Source organism: Panthera pardus, unplaced genomic scaffold (assembly GCF_024362965.1).
Source record: "Panthera pardus isolate Hobbes unplaced genomic scaffold, ASM2436296v1 HiC_scaffold_15, whole genome shotgun sequence".
Lineage (NCBI taxonomy): Eukaryota > Metazoa > Chordata > Mammalia > Carnivora > Felidae > Panthera > Panthera pardus.
The window spans coordinates 43,935,879-43,952,268 of record NW_026526710.1 but is presented as its reverse complement, the minus strand read 5'-3'; the positions used below and the strand labels follow the sequence as shown (position 1 = coordinate 43,952,268).

The 16,390-nt window shown below is 39.9% G+C and overlaps 1 protein-coding gene across 5 annotated transcripts in view; it reads left to right on the top strand.

Annotated features, from left to right (window-relative positions):
- The window catches only part of CHST9 (carbohydrate sulfotransferase 9), a 243,544-nt gene that overhangs the window by 56,676 nt on the left and 170,478 nt on the right, over positions 1 to 16,390 (top strand). The window contains exon 1 of one of the 5 annotated variants that reach the window (XM_053902522.1): positions 2,189 to 2,337. The exons of the other annotated variants lie outside the window; for them this stretch is intronic. The gene's annotated coding sequence lies outside the window, so the exon portion shown is untranslated. Of the gene's footprint in view, positions 1 to 2,188; positions 2,338 to 16,390 lie in introns of those variants that run through there. 5 annotated transcript variants of the gene reach the window in all.

Sequence of the window (16,390 nt, the reverse complement as noted above, 5' to 3'; positions counted from 1 at the left end):
CATGACCTGAGCTGAAGTTGGACACTTAACCAGCTGAGCCACCTAGGTGCCCCTCAGAGACAGTTTCTAAAATGCTACTTTCTCCTCAGCCCTCCAACTACACCATCTCCCCAAAGTCTCTCTGCAGAGCACTGCTCCTCCCACTTCACAGAAAAAAGATAGCATCAAAGAAAACTCTCAGAGCTTCCTACTGACAGTTGTAGCAGCAGAAGTAGACTCATCTACTTCCACCCCGTCTTTGGCTCATCTCTCAGCTTCTACTTCCTCCTCCTCTTCCTCTATCCTCCCACCCCTCCTCCTCCTCATTGCCTTACTCATATTCTATCTCCCAAGACGTGTACTTCTTCTCTGATCTTGCCCATCCTCTGTATATTCTCTTCTCCTGGGTCTTTGTCTCTTTCTCTGTCACTTCCTTGTATCTGCATTTCTACATGGTTCAGTCTCACTGGTTTCAAAAATAACACCTGTCAACCACAGCTTCCCACTTCCCCCAATCTACTTCCTCACCTTTAACTTCTTTTTTTGTCTTTAATGTTTATTTTTGAGATGGGGGGAGGGGCAGAGACCGGAGAGAGAATCTCAAGCAGACTCCATGCTGCCAGCACAGAGCCAGTCGCAGGGCTCAAACTCACAAACCATGAGGTCATGACCTGAGCTGAAATCAAGTGTTGGACGCATAATCGACTGAGCCACCCAGGTGCTTGTCACCTTTAACTGTTAAAGAGAATTTTGTATAATCACCACTTGATTACTCTCTCCTCTTCCTCCCTTCACTTACTGCAGTCTGGCCCCATCAACCACTGGTCCTTATAATCTGCCTGCCATAACATCCACTGAGTCCTTCCCCGCCTTCCACTCGGCTCTCTGTAGCATTAGATACCAGTGACCTTCAAATGTCACCTTCCTTTGATGTCCACGGACAGGCTCTTCTAGTTTTCCTGCTCTTCTCTGGCTGCATTCTCAGTTCCCTCTTCAGACTACTTTGTTTTCTTTTACCATCCCTTGGATGTTGATGTTCCCTACCCTTGGCTCCTTTCCTCCTCACTGTACGTGCATTTCTGGTATAATTCCATCCATAGCCGGATCCCTCACAGTTCCCATAGTGTCATCTGCTTCCTAGGCATCTGTACTTGAGTGCCCCCAGATCCCTTGAATTCAGTAAGTACAAAGCTGAACTCATCATGTTCTCCAATGTGTGTCCCATTTCACCATTGAGGCAGTTGCCCCATCTAAAGACCTTGTTGCCATTTATGATGTCTCCATTTCCCTTGTTCCTCCCCCCGGATGAAAGCTCTTCTTGGCCCCAGAATGGCTCTTGGGACAAACCCAAACTTCATAATTTGGCCGTCAAGGCTCTTCATGGTATGACCTCTATTTAACTCTCTAGGCTCATTTCTGCATATGTTGCACTTATTCTCCAGCTGTATTAAATTCTTTCCACTTCCTTGAAGTGGCCATCAGGTCTGTCACACCTAGGCCTCTACAGGTGCCTCTGGAAGCATTTCGCACGTCTCAGATGGTTAAGTTTTTCCTCCCATGTGCACCCTGTACTTTCCCATGAAACCACTCATGATGGTGAACCTGGGGTGTTAGTTAGTATCAAGCTCACCGCCTTCAAATCACTAGGCCATAAGATGTACGAGGGTGGAAGTAGCAGCCCATTTCACTGTTGCTTCCCCTGTGCCTAGCGTGTGCTTCCTCTGGCCATGGCAGGTAGGATTTTGCTAACTCGATGTGAAAATGTTGAGTTAGGGATTTTGGAAAAGAAATACCAGTATATGTATGCATATATGTCAGCATCTCATTGCCTACCCAGGAAAATGACGTTTTCCGTCAGTGTCTATGAGAATCCACCATATGATTTCATGGAAGCAAAAACACATGATTGTGCTCTGTCATGGTGACATGCTTCTGCAAAACCTTATCATGCATTATTTTAGTGATAAGGTAGTTAAATCTTAGTATAGTTTAACGTTAGGGCTTTTTTATGATGTAAAAATTTAATTTATAGGTTAGTTATTAAACTTCTGTTCTTTTACTCTGTGCCCTCACTTCTCTCATTTTCTCAATTTTACCCTTCTGAAATTTCTTTGTTTTCCAGAACATTCAACTTGGGTAGCCCGTCTGTGTGACCCACAGTACAAAATTATTAGCTCCAGTGTTAGTGATTTTTAAAAACCAATAAAGAAGAATGTGGGAGCAGAGTTGACATCAGGGACAGTGAACGCTCTCATATCTGGAAGCTTCCCATTTGTCTGGACCCCATCTCGGAGAAAGCACAAAATGTATCCTGCACAGATGCCATTTTCCTTGCTTCAGATGACATTTCACTGTTAGGTGGGTGGCTGCTGGCTACGTAGTTAGTTAAGAATCTTGACGGAGAGAGAATTTTCCTCATTAATTTTTCAGAAATTGAGAAGGCCAGAACCCGACATCAGAAGTGGCTCAGTTGTATTCAGAGAGGAAGCAACACAGAGGCAAAATGTCCAGCTGTCCATGCCGTGGCTGTGCACTGTGGAAATGCCTAAGTGTACTCTTAATGAAAACATCACAGTGATAAATGTAGAATTCCAGAATACTTATCACATACCATGTAGGTAAATCACAATTAATAGTTGTTTGTGGATGAGTAACAATAGACATAAATATTTATGTATTGCATGCATGGTCCTAGAAACGGCTTTCAAATTATTTTAATAGCCAATTGATCATGAATTATTAGTTCACATAAATTAGGCTTACACAATTTGGCCTTTCTTGTACTATGAAATATACTTTAAAATACGAATGATTTTTATCATAAGATATTCTGTGTGACCCATCACATAATAATTAGCTAAGAAATAAGTAGTAACACTAAGAAAAATTCTCAGTTTTAAAAGTCTTGAGGTACACAAAGCCGAAGAATATCTAGTAGTAGGAGAATAGAATAGCAGCCAGCTTTCACACACTCAATAAACCAATGTAGGTTTTACTAAGCCTTCTTTTAAGTTTGCTCAGGAGAGAGACAAATCCATAAAGCAGTCAGCCTGCTTGTGATCACACTGCCAGAAATACACTGTAAACAATGAAATTGCCTCCGAATTTTGGACTCTGAATTTTATGATTGACATTAAGGGTCAGTGCCTGCATTTTAGAACCATCCCCAGAGCAACTCAATAATCAGCCGAAATCAGAAGTCCATTCACTGAATGAACCACTGGCAGAAAATTAGGTAGAGACTCCCAGTTTGCTTTGGATCAAAGGTATGTCCGATAACCTAGAGCTAAAGAAAAAGACATAACTGCAACCTGAAATCCCATATTCAAAAAGTGAGGTGCTGTGTTTTTGGAAGAACTATAAAGAGTTATGGGCAATCTAGAATAGATGAGAAAATGGTTCTGTAATTAAATGGAAAACTAGTTGTAATGGGAAAATCTAATAGGTTTTAATTCTATTTCTTCTTCTGAAATGTTTTACATCAACTTGATTGAGCTTGTAATAGCAGGTGTGCATTTGAAAAAAAATCTGAACAAGTTCAAATTATACTATGGCAATACCCATTGAAATTTAAATAGCATAAGTCTTTGCAGCAACAGGTAGGGCAGGCTTTCTCCTCTGTATCTCTTGCATTTAAATTTCATGGTCTCTGTTTACAATTGGCGAGAGTCAGGTTATCCTTGATGTCTGCCAAGATGCCAAGTTAACTTGGCTGATGTTGGATTCCAGAAGGCAAAGAGCCTTCTTCCCTGAAGCAATTTCTGATTAAGGAGAAAATGAGATCTCAGGTGTATTTTTAGCATCTGGAATTCTTAAATATTCATTTATTCAGTTCTGACTTTGGGGACCCTTTGGGTTCTATTTTTTGTGTGTACAAGTGAATAGCACTACCACATGAATCATTCTGTTGACTTCAAACAATCGTGTTGCCATTCCTTCCAGAAAGCTCCCTTGTAAGACTCCTATAACTTCATAAAGGCATACATCGCTCCACATTTGTATTCTCTGAATATTCCTGTGAGTCATTGCTGGCCAAGGGCTGCAGAGAGGAGAGAGGATTTTGAGAGCAGGGCTTGTGACTAGGTGACATGATATTTCACCTGCCTGGCCCAGTGTGAAACGCACAGACCCTAGGTTTACTGTGGTGGTGGTGGTGGCTTGCAAAGAGTAGCCTTGTTGCCCGACTCTGGCTATCTTGTCAGAAACTAACAGACCACGTTCTTGGTGTCAGTGCATAAAAATGGCGTCTTCTATTGCCACAATGCTTCTGCTTCGGAGCAAGCTGCTCACCAGCAGTTCTGAGAACTAATAGGGTGTCCTGGGGAAATGAGTAAATCTTCTCTTGTTTTTGACATTTCTTTCCATTACTTCTTAGCCCTCCCCAGACTTCTCCCTTCTTTTTTGCTGTGTTTCTGTTAGAATTTAACTAAACCCAGGACGTGATATTCTGTCTTTGTGGTATTGTGGACTATCTTTTTCTACAAAGGTAATTTCTATTTTAAAAAGCTCACATAATTCCACAAGACTCTCTAGAGTGCTACTGAATACTGCAGACTTTTACCAGGTGACTGTGCCTTGGGGAAAAGGAAATAATCAGACTTTGGAGGGATTACTGGACACTGGCCCGGAATTAATACCAATTAATACTCTGTCATTGTCAGAGTAGGGGGTTAGGTGATGAATGACATTTTTAGCTCAGGTCTGTGTCACAGTGAGTGGGTCATTCTGAGCCCTCCTGTGGTTATTTCCCTGATTCCAGGATGCGTAATTGGAATAGACATACCCAACACATGGCAGAATTTCCATGTTGGGGATTCTGAGAAATAGGTCTCAGGAAAGAAATTTAACCAAAACCGTACGTTATTTCTTTATAGATACATATTTTAGACAGGAAAATGGTTATTGATGACTGCCAAGGGAGCTCACACCGAGTAGCTGTGTGGGAGGCCTGAGGCCCACCTCACTGGGCCTCCTGACCTCAAACATAAGGAAGTTACTCAGTTGTTCAAGTTGCCTTTCAGCTCTAAAGTGCTGATATTTGGATTCACTTACAACTCCTTTCTTTCTGCACTTTTTCCCTTGAGTAGTCAAGCTGGAGACGTATTGGGTTCATATCTATTTCCAAATAACCAAATAAAGCTATTCTATAACCAAATAAAGATGGCCTTGGCACGCCTGCACATTCTCAGTGATCGATTGTGCAATAAACGCTGATACTTTCCTACACTCTTTTGTTTCCACGTGCATCGAATTTGCCTCTTCCCCTTCTTTTTGAAGCCTCTCTTCTTCACTGTGGAGCTCTTGCTGGCTTGACATGAAAAATGTGCATTAGTAAGTCTAATGGATAATTACATCAAGGAGGGAGGGAAATGATCTAAATTTCAAATTCAGAATAATTACCTAAGTCTTAACTATAACTAGCCATAACATAATTACTTTTTCTCTTCAACTGTTTTTTTTTTATCGTTCTGCATATACCAGGCTGAATTTTCTTTAACTTTTAATGCTGTTTGTAACTGTATTCCAGTTTGCCCTCAGTGTAGCTTTGAATAGGGTTCTGCTCACAATAGAGCACAATACTGTACAGCTTTCGTATAAGACAAAGGCTCCTATTGAAATTGTAGGAACAGCATTTTTATTAAGATTGTTTCAGTTAATGGAAGGGATAGGCTCACTCCCATCTGGGTTCGTCTCTCAGCAGTAGCAAAATTTCTGAGCAGTTCAGGGTGGCAAATCAATTTTTAAACATTTGGTGGTAAATTTATCTGATTCGCTCATTGAAACACTTGCTCTTCAGTAATTATGACACATGGAGAGCCAAAGCAGTAACGATCCTGCCTGTACCTCTGACTCTACTTCTGCTCTTACTTCTCTGGATTGTTAGACAGAGATAATCTTAGGCTCTCTTCCTCAAATGCAACTTCACAGCACCTTGAAATAAGCCATATTGACCATAGACATGTCAGAAGAGCACCCAAAGGTATTGTCTAGAACTGTGGGCTTTTAGTGATGGAAATCCTTCTCCATGGAAGTTAAACCAATAGATAAATAGATAGATGCCTTCAACAAGAGACTCTTAGCATAGCCCAGCCCCTAGGAAGTCCCCAGTGGTTTCAGGAATGGCTGGATCCAGACTTCCAACTCATCTGGACTCTCTCCACATTTGTCTTCCTCACTTGGCCGTGCTTTGCTCTACAGCATGATCGTCAGCAGGCTCCTGCATTTGATGGCAAAGATACTCAGGGGGATTCCAGGCTTTTACCATCCCCACTGATAGCAGTTGCAAGGATGAGACCCTTTCTCCCCTGATGCTCTTATCAATTACTGAAAATGGCCTCTGATCCATCCTGCTGAGGTCTTCTACTCACCTGTGGACAGTTTATGTATGAAAATAAGTATTCTGAGTGGCCAACATGTTACAGACCTTCCAGTGTCTCACAGTAAGTGACAATTGACAGCCTCATGCCAGCTAAGGGGGTGGGAAGCGTGAAGGCAGTGCTGCAAAAGAGGGCATGGAGGCAGGTTTTAAAACTGTTGCTGACATCCATGATACCACATTCAACTCTGCAGTGGTGGGGTTGCCCAGCTCTTAAAGGAACTCCCAAAGTGACCTCAGAAAGCACAACCAGAGGTGACTCAGTAGAAGTCTTCCTAACTTTGGGACAGTCCCGGTTATCTAAAGTCCCTAGCTTTGGGGACTGTTTCCTTCAGTGGCTGTTTCCTATTCAGACATGTTATGTGAAGTCAGGATTGTTTACCTCTTTTTATAAGGTTTTGGGGTTTATGAAAACGCCATAAGATGGGTACCATTATGATTCTTAATCTATAATGGAAGACACTGAGTTACAGAGTGGGTAAAACTTGCCCATGGACACACAGCTAGTAGTGCAGTAGGGTTTCCCATCCTTTTCAGATCACAAGTCAGTGGAGCTTTTCTAAAAATGTGGCTTGCCTGAGTGTCACAATTCAGTAACTGTGGAATTGGTTGGGGGACCTTACAGCTTATAAGATGGCCAAAATCATTCTGATGAGCCTCAAGAGTCTCTGATCTCTAGACAGAGATAGAAGCAGAATAGCAAAGGGCCAGAGGGTTTTACTTATGGGATAAGCAATAGTAAAAAACAAGAAAAAACAGTGTATTTGGTATAATTTGTGACACCCTGTTGTATCAGGAAAAGAGCATTCTGGGAAGAGGTTGGTAGAGGCATACTCTGCTTTCTCCTTCAATCACTGCTTTCTTTGCCTATATCCAAAACTTACTCTTCATATAGGCAGCTGTTTTCTCTATCAGCCATAAGGAAAAAAAAAAAAAACATTTTCTCTTTGGCCAACATTCATTCTTACATTATGAAATGTAAAAACCCAGGGTGTTTCTAAATGCTATTTCTTCTGCTTGGAATAGTTTTGCCCATCCCCTCACCTAACTCCTACTTATGCTTCAGTTCTTATGTTCAATATCACCACCTCCAGGAGGCATTCCTTGACTTACCTATTTCTAGTAGGTTCCCTGGACATAATCTCTATTCATACCTTGTACCAGTTATCATAATTTGCAAATGTTAATTTACTTGTGTGACCATTTGATAGTCTAGCACTGGCCTCCCAACACTAAACAATCAACTAGTGACCATGTTTGAGTATTTAGTGCTATACTCTCAGTGTGCTATACTATGACTGACCCATATTAAATATCTGATAATTCTCTTTTGAATGAATGAACAGGTAGACTCCTTTAAGAAGTCATTGATACCTGAAAAAATCCTTCCGAAGACACCCCTTAATGCAAATTCTTAAAAAAGAAAGAAGTGAAGAAAGGCTGGGAGAAACTTAGAAAGGGCTTAGAGAACAGGCAACAAAAGCTGATAAGGAGGCAATGATCACCTGCAATCAAAGTGTAGGCATAAGTGACAGTAGCTAGGGACCCACTGGAAAAGGCCAAGTAATCGGGCCATTTGCTAGAGAAGCAAGAGCTGATTCCAGTAAAGCTGGATATAATGTTCTCAGGAGTATTTTGTTGGTGTTGATTTTTTCACAAAATGTTAACAACAGAAAAACACCTGTCTAGTAGTCCCTACACCGAGGCCCCCAATATCCCACGTGTTCAGAATCCTAGGAGCTTGTGAACTATGTTCAAAATCTCTGAAAGGCCAACGAATGTTCTCTTTCTGTATAATGTGGCTGACTGACTTAACAGAAAACAGAAGTCCGTGCATTTGCTTCCAGTCAGATCAGCTCCATGAGGTTATGAGTGCACGTTATCGATTAAAATGAGGAAGTGAATATAGTCGGTTTGGTGTTTCAATCATTGAGAAATACTGAGCCCAAGAAGAGATAAAATAAGGTCTGGTGATTTTCTCATGAGGCAGCTCTCATCAGCCCTATACCCAGACTCTAGTTTTTGTTAAGAACTCAGGAAAATGTTTAAGTTCCGAAAGATACGGTTTTGGAGATATATAGATATATATATAGATATATATAGATATATATATATAGATATATATATATATATATGCATATATATATTTATAAATGGAAACCGTTAAATCAGAATTAATGCATGATCACATAAATCACATAAGTCCAAATCATAACTCTTAGTCAACTTCATTGATTACTGAACAGAAATCATTAACATTTTCATTATACCTGAAAACTCTGTAATGATTTTGGTGTGGGTAGGGTGGGGATAGAAGGGTCAAGAGGAATATTGGCCATTCTGAGGAATAGTGGACAAGGCGGTGGGAACCTTCTAGAGGAGCCGAGGGCCTCTTCATTGGCTATAGGAAGGAAGCCAGCAGAGTGGTCCAGTAGCAGAGATGGTTTTCCAAGACAGCCGCAACCGGGGACTGGTGTAGAGAGGTGAGCGTGACCTCAGAGCCCTTAGTGGGCACTGTCGGTGTAGGTCCCCACAGCCAGCTGCAGATCTATAGGTTGTTGGTATTATTTTGCCTTCTGTTTATTAAATCTCTTTCTAAAGTATCTCAGTGAGTACTCCTACCTGGAAAGAGTTTTTGTTCGTTTTTGCTTTTGTTTTGGTGTGTTTTTTGAGAGAGAGTGAGAGAGTGCACAAGCAGGGGAGATAGGAAGAAGCAGAGAGACAGAGACAGAGAAAATCCTCAGCAGGCTCTGTGCTCAGCACAGAGCCCAGCGTGGGGTCTGATCCCACGAGCCTGAGATCACGACCTGAGCTGAAATCCAGAGTCAGACTCTCAACTGACTGAGCCACCCAGGTGCTCCCTGAAAAGAGTTTTTGAGTCTGGCTTTGAAGTATGACCGCCCGGTTCAGATCCCACTCAGTCTGCAGATTTCAAAGTCCCCGATGTTGAGCTCTCTGAGCCCCTGTCTTCTCATCCATAAAATGGACTTTTCATACTTTTTTCCAGGGTTGTTGTAAACATATTAAGTAATGTCAAAATCACTTAGCATAAGGCCTAACAGAGAGTAGATAATATTCTTCCTATACTAAATATCCAAGTGATTTTAAAAGAGCGTACATTTTTCATATATCATTTGGGCATGTTCCTCATCCTTTGTTCATGAAATGTTTGGTGAAAAGTGAAGTCTGATATCTGGGTTAGAAAGGAAGAAAAGCATCTTTATTTATACATAACATGATCTTCAATATTGGAAATCCACAAAAAAAAACTAGAATTTATAAGTGAGTGAGGCAACTTTGTAAGATGCAATCAATATACAAAAATAATTTGCATTCCTGTACATGCAGTGAACAACCTGAAATGCAATTAAGAATCCCATTTATAGTAACATTAAAAGGAATAAGATATATAATGAGGGATATATTTACTAAAAGAAATACAAAACTTATACTCTGGCTCCAAACCATTGTATAAAGAATGACTTCAGCAACTTACCTGTCCTGCAGGAGATGTGGGAGAGGTCATATTTGTAGACCCCTAAATCTCTTCTACCCCAGATGATTCCTGGAAATCAAGCTTGAACTTGAATCAGAATTACTGAAGAGCTTGTTAAAGCACAGGCTGGCGTCCCCATACCAGAGCTTCAGATTTCACAGGTCTTGGGTGGGCCTGAGAATTGGCAGTCCTAACAAATCCCCAGGTGATGCTAATGCTGCTGGCCCATAACTGCACTTTGAGAACCACTGGTCTAAGGTAACCATTGCCCTAGTTGTTCATGGGTGACAGAATGGGCATATGATTTATATTTAGCCCCCACAACATGAAGGAATACCTGCTGGAAGACATGTCATACATAATTTTGGAATGAGCAATACACCACCCCCTGTTCCCCATCTTTTTCCTCTGGAACATTCCATTTCTGGATGTGCAGCCTAGAAACAGCAGTGGCCATACTGTGACCATCTGTGACCATGAAGGAACATGCCTCATCATGACTTTACGGCTGACCCCAGCAGGGAACTAGAAGTGTGGCTCCATGAGGACAAGTGACCCCAATGGTGCCCGGCCTCAGGTATGAGCTTCCAATTATGTGAGAAAACTAAATATCTTTATTGTTTTGGCCAGTTTGAGTTGGAAATTAATGTTTGTTATAGCCCAAGGCATCCTAATTAATACAGAAATGGCAAAGAACCTGAAACCTGTAAGAGAACAGAAAGATTTTAGGTGGAAAAACAAACCCATCACATAAAAAAAAGAAGAAATATTAGACACACAATATCAAACAACAGAAAATAGTAGAACCCTACCAAGTGAGAGAAAGCAATGAGGTGAAGGCCAGTAGCAAATCACCAAAACAAAACTGTTTCTAGGCGGCAGAATTGAAACAACCCAAATCTAAAAGTCGGCTATAAAACTCTAGTGAGGAACTATGCGTTGAACATTTACACTTTTGCAGTAGGATTTATTTTAATGTGTTCAAACCCTGAGGCAAAAGCTCTGTCTTCCTCCATCTGCCTTCCCAGACCAACCTGGTAATAAATTACTCAACTCTGCTTATACCTAAATAAAGAAAATTAGACTTCCCCATTTCTCTGCTCAGCCAGGAGCTTCCCCTCCCGCTAATGGATAAGACACGGAGGCCTAACTTCTCTCAAAGGTGCCAACGGCACAGAGGCCCACTGTCCCGAACCATCCCTGATTATGAAGAGAAACATCAAATTGTCAAACTCACCTAGGTAACCAGGGCACAGCCTTGAGGTTAAAAACAAAAGTTGTCAGAAGCAATTTCAAAATTCACTGGGAGCCACTGTCAGACAAATGAAGTGGCAATGATGAACTGATTCAGATAGAAAGTGATGGAAGTCAAGCAGCTGGCATCGGCACCAATTAGAGTGTGGCACTGGAGGAGCCAGAGAGCACAGACGGCCACGTGCTCCCTTGGAATAAACAGGCTGCCACAGCAACGGTGGGGCCGAACAATTAGATACAATACAGATCTCAGTTGGATTAGTCAGAGGATGTGCGCACTCTTCAACTGTGGCCATGTGTCCGTTTCTATCCAGGTTCAAGACAGCAGATATATCACTCAGCGTTTTGCTCTCTAATCCCAAGGCAAAAACGAGCAACTTCTCAACACAATTTAAAATAACCCAGCTCCTTCAGATTATGAATAAATGCCACTTTCTAGGGTAAAATGGGGACAGCAAATCCCAGCGACCAATAGGCTGTGTCCCATGGGTTTGTAAGAGAAAAAAAGGTAGTGGTGCCTTGATTAAGGACTTATTTAATGAGATCCAGCTCCCAGGTGGCCGGAGGCCTTCCCAAGTGTGGGCACGGAGTCTTGACATTGCAGTGTTATCTGCTTTCCCATGCTCTGTTTATATGCTACATAAATCTTGCCGTGTAGTGGGATTTGCTAGAAACACTATTGGCATCTAATTTTGAATCCAACTCAAGACTTCTGACCTCCTTGTCCTACAATTATCCCTTACTACCTTGAGAATTATCATGATATTTTGGTGTGACTATGAATGCATGATACCATTGTCCTACGGAGGGAGAACTATAGATAGAAAAGTAGGGTGATCATTATATAAAAGCAAGAAGAATTTTAAAGTTAGTTTAGTTTAAAAATTTCTGCGAAAAATAGTCTTTGCCCCCTTAGTTGTGATAAATACCAGAATAGAAAACAAACAAACGAACAAACAAAAAGATTTATATACCCCAATATGAAGTTCAGTAAGTATAATATCTGTGTGTTGCATCATATTTACAAGTGACAGTCATTTTTCTGTTTTGGTGGGATAAGACGTAATAATAGGACGTCATTTTTTCAATACCTCTCATGCCTACTTGCTCTCCCTTCAACTCCTCCCAAATTACTCCACTATTTCTTGGTAAACAGTGAAATAACATGATCTTGAAAAAGAAAAGTATTCTTTGGAACAGAAAAATGCATAGTGCTATTTAGAGGCATTTTTATCTTTTCATTTTTCCTCTCCCTCCTCTGTCTTCCAATATTTGTAAATATGTAAATGTGCAATCCAAACCCTCAGTCTCTTAGAGGGACTGTCTGTATTTATCATATAAAACCCTCTGTCAAAATGAAACCTCATTTAATGTTATTCACATATAATTTAAATACTTACCCACACTAGGAAAAGCTCATTTGCTTATTTTATAATGTAACTGTTTGCATCATTTTATATTCAGAAGTCATAAAGAACTATGACTTAGCTGATGTTAAAAAAAAAAAAAAACCCTGAAACAAGGGAATTCTGAGTCTTAGCAGTCAAACATCATCTGAGTAGAGACATGTACTTGGAAGTAGCTCCAGCCACAACTGTGAGGGAAAATCTAAACAGCCAGGTGAACTGTGATTATAAGAGAATCATACAGGTCTAACAAGGAATAATTGGTGGATTTTGCAGAAAACAAGGAGAGTAGGCTAATAGGGGACTCTAGGAGCAGGGAATAGGTAGGTGTCTAGGTATGGGTAGATGACTGACATTAGGAAATTTCAAAGAGAACTGCTCAGAGTAATGGAAGGCTTCAGTGTCTGAGAACCTGCAGAAATAGGCAGGGGACCAAGAGGTAAATGAGCCCTGAGTCAGTATATGGACCTGAAGTTTGAGCTTACTACAACATAAACAGAAAAGCAATTGGTAGGGAATCTGCACAGTAGGCTTCATTCTTGCCCACAATTGCCCTTCATCCAGCCTTGCATCCACCAAACACAGCACATTTGGAGGAAAAAATTATGACATTAGAGTAGAGCTCTGGAGATATTTGATCAATTCAAGGCGAGTTTACTGAAATGACAGCAGGAAATCTCTGGCTATCTCTGTGGAGTTTCCTCTATGTTGACAAGACAGCCATCGTTCATTTCCACCAGTGCTATGAGAAATGGGGGCTCAGGACCATGTACACTCCAGAGCAGTAACAGACACTTGCAGGGAACGTCCTATAAATCCAACATTTTTCAGCATTTTTACCCCAGCTCAGTACTGAAACCTGCACGTCAGTTACAGGCTTAGGGTACCAGTTACAGCTCCTTTCGTGTGTAATTCCAGAGAACGTTTACCTGACCAAGTTGACTCATCAGCAGTGAGACTTTAGAAAATTCTCATCATGAGTCTTCTATGCTGTTTATATGTTAAAACTAGGAGACAAGATGGTACCCACACGGATGCTATGTGATGAACTGAAACTGGATGACCACAGCCAAAGGGCTCTGAACAGATCTACTCTTTCTTAGTCTAAGAAAGATACTCCTGCAAAGATTATCTTCCTAAAATAAGTCCCCATCATACCACTGGCTAAAACTCTAGTAACTCTCTGTTGCCTATAGAATTCAAACTCTGTATGCAAGTATTTAATACAATTTGAAGTGTAGTCACAACTTATCTTTCAAAACCCCTTACTATTCCACTTATCAGATACTTCATTACCCCAGGGATCCTCTGCCTTTCCTTCCCAAATGTCTTTCCTATCCAGGAAACCCTCTTTATCTTTTAGTGCCAGCTCTAAGCCATACCATCCCCCAACTTTCAGAAATACAAAGCACAGTATTTGTCTTCATATACACACCCATCTGCTTGTGCACATACATAAAGTGCACTAGCAAAGTCTTAGGATTATTATTTTCCTTTTGGATTATGAGAAAGATCTAGGTTAATAAAAAGGTCATTATATGGAAATAGGGTATCAAATAGGTAGACAAATTTGTCAGCTTCCTTAGATATTTTGATAAATGGCCTATTGCAGAATTTACCAAAACTTAAAAAGAATATTTTCGTATTATTGCAGTTTTTTGGCATAGACCTTGCATGGTAAAAGGATGCGTTATGTTATGAAAATAAGCAATGGTTTATTTTAAGCTTTACCCCTACATTTTTTACCGTTAGCTAGTAACTAAACTATAAATTTTAAATGAACTGCCATTCAGAATAACTGAAAATAAATTATTATATATGTAAAATTTAGGATGCAAGTTTTATTATACAAGTTATAAATGTATTTTCCTAAGGTCATATGCAAAGTCTTAGGGAATAAGAAACTGTTGCTAAGACAGCAATTACAACAAAATGGGAACAAATTGGTTAGGCTAGTAGGCGAATTTATCCAAATCCAATAATAGCACTAACAAAATGAGAGGGCTAGTTTTCAAATGGAGCTAATCATTAAGATGGGAGACTAAGAGGAATGATCCTTAGTTAATGATTCTGTTCAAAGTTTAGGCTCAGCTAATTTTACACTTAGTGCTGGACTATCTCTGTTTCCTCAGAGGCCAACAAAACCAGTTGAAAAACTACATGATTTAACCAACACTTTTGGTGATGATGTCAGCCAACTATTAAGAATAATGTCTGACTGTGTTTCCTGGTTGTTGATGCATTGATGAATCTTTCAGAAATCTATTTGAATTTCCATTTTTGAAAGTTGAAATTTTCCTCCAGATATTCAATTTTTTGTTATTGTTTCACAAGTAAAATAGCCTGCTTCTACTGAAGTAAAATAGAAAATTTACAAAGCGAGTTGGAATGCTAAGATTTGCAGATATATTTTTGATAACTTGTATATTTTCATGTTTTGCACTTTTTCTACATTTGAAAAATGTCTTATCTTTAGCACCTTAAAATCTCATTCTAACTTTAAATTGTCCACCCAGGCTAGCACATGAAATTTGGAAATGCAGATAATTGCCTGCATGAGGGTAGAGGGCTAAAGAACATTTCTGGTGCAAATAATCAGACTTCCAGAAGTTTTGGTAACTGCATGAGTAATTCTACATAGACCCGGTTTTGCATAACATAATATTCAAAAGAGTAGCCAAAGAAATTAAAATAGAACTTCAGTATTGAATTGAAAAACATGAAAGGTGCTAATTCATTGCACGTAATGATACTTCTTAAAAATCCCTTTCCTCACTCCCTCATCCTCCCTTCTCTTCTCTCCTACCTTGTGACTGCTTTACTTTCTCATAAGCCAAACCTCCCAAACTTTCTCCCTATAAACAACATGCATAACTTCTCTGCCTGTCACCTTCCTTTCGCTTCTTTGTTATGAGGCTCTCCACTTATTCTCAGGGTTCTAAATCACAGAGTCCTCAGACTGGTCTGGCAAAGACAGAGCTCTTCTTAGAGACAAAGCAAAGGGAGGAAACTGATTTCTTTCTTTCCTTCTTTTCTTTTCTTCTCTTTTCTCTTTTCTTTTCTTTCTTTCTTCTTTCTTTCCTTTTCTTTCTTTCTTTCTTTCTTTCTTTCTTTCTTTCTTTCTTTCTTGTAGAATGAGTGGTATTAACTCAGGAAAAAAGACCTTGAAAAACCCAAAATTAATAAATTTTGTCTTTGTTATACAAACTTTGGTGATTCAAAAGAAGTGGAAGCCCATGTTTATTTTCAGTCATAAATTATTTTTTTTTCTTTAAAACATTCATTTATTTTACTAAGGCATCAAATGATGTCACCTTTTAAGATATTATGAACAAAGAAAGGAAAAAAGAAGAAAGGACCAGGAAGGAAGGAAGGGAAGAAAAGAGGAGAGAGGGAACGTTGAAACTAGAGTTAGTTAAACCTCATTCCCACAAATTACTGGAAGGTGACAGTGTCTATGCTATAAAAGACAAACAATTGCTTCTTTTGTTCATTCAAATAACTGTTTCTTGAGTGCCTGATGTGGGTGAGGCACTGAATAGGTCTCCTGCTTCCTGACATGACATGCTGGGCAAATTTCATGGTGTTTTGCTTTTTTTTTTTTCTCAAGGAAACAAAGTGAAAGCATGGAAAAAAGATGGATGCCATATTTTAGATAATCTATGGGATAGAATTATTTGTCCTAATATGGTTATTCTGCCCCTTGCCTTGCTTTAGTTTTCAAAAATTTGATTTGAAAGATTATGGAAAGTTCATGTCTTGACAGCACCATCGATCATTATTTTAAAGTTTAAATAAACTATCAAAATCAACAGCTTAGCCAAACATGCTGCTCATTTTGTAGAGATGAGCCATCTGAGTGAGTAACCAATATAGTTG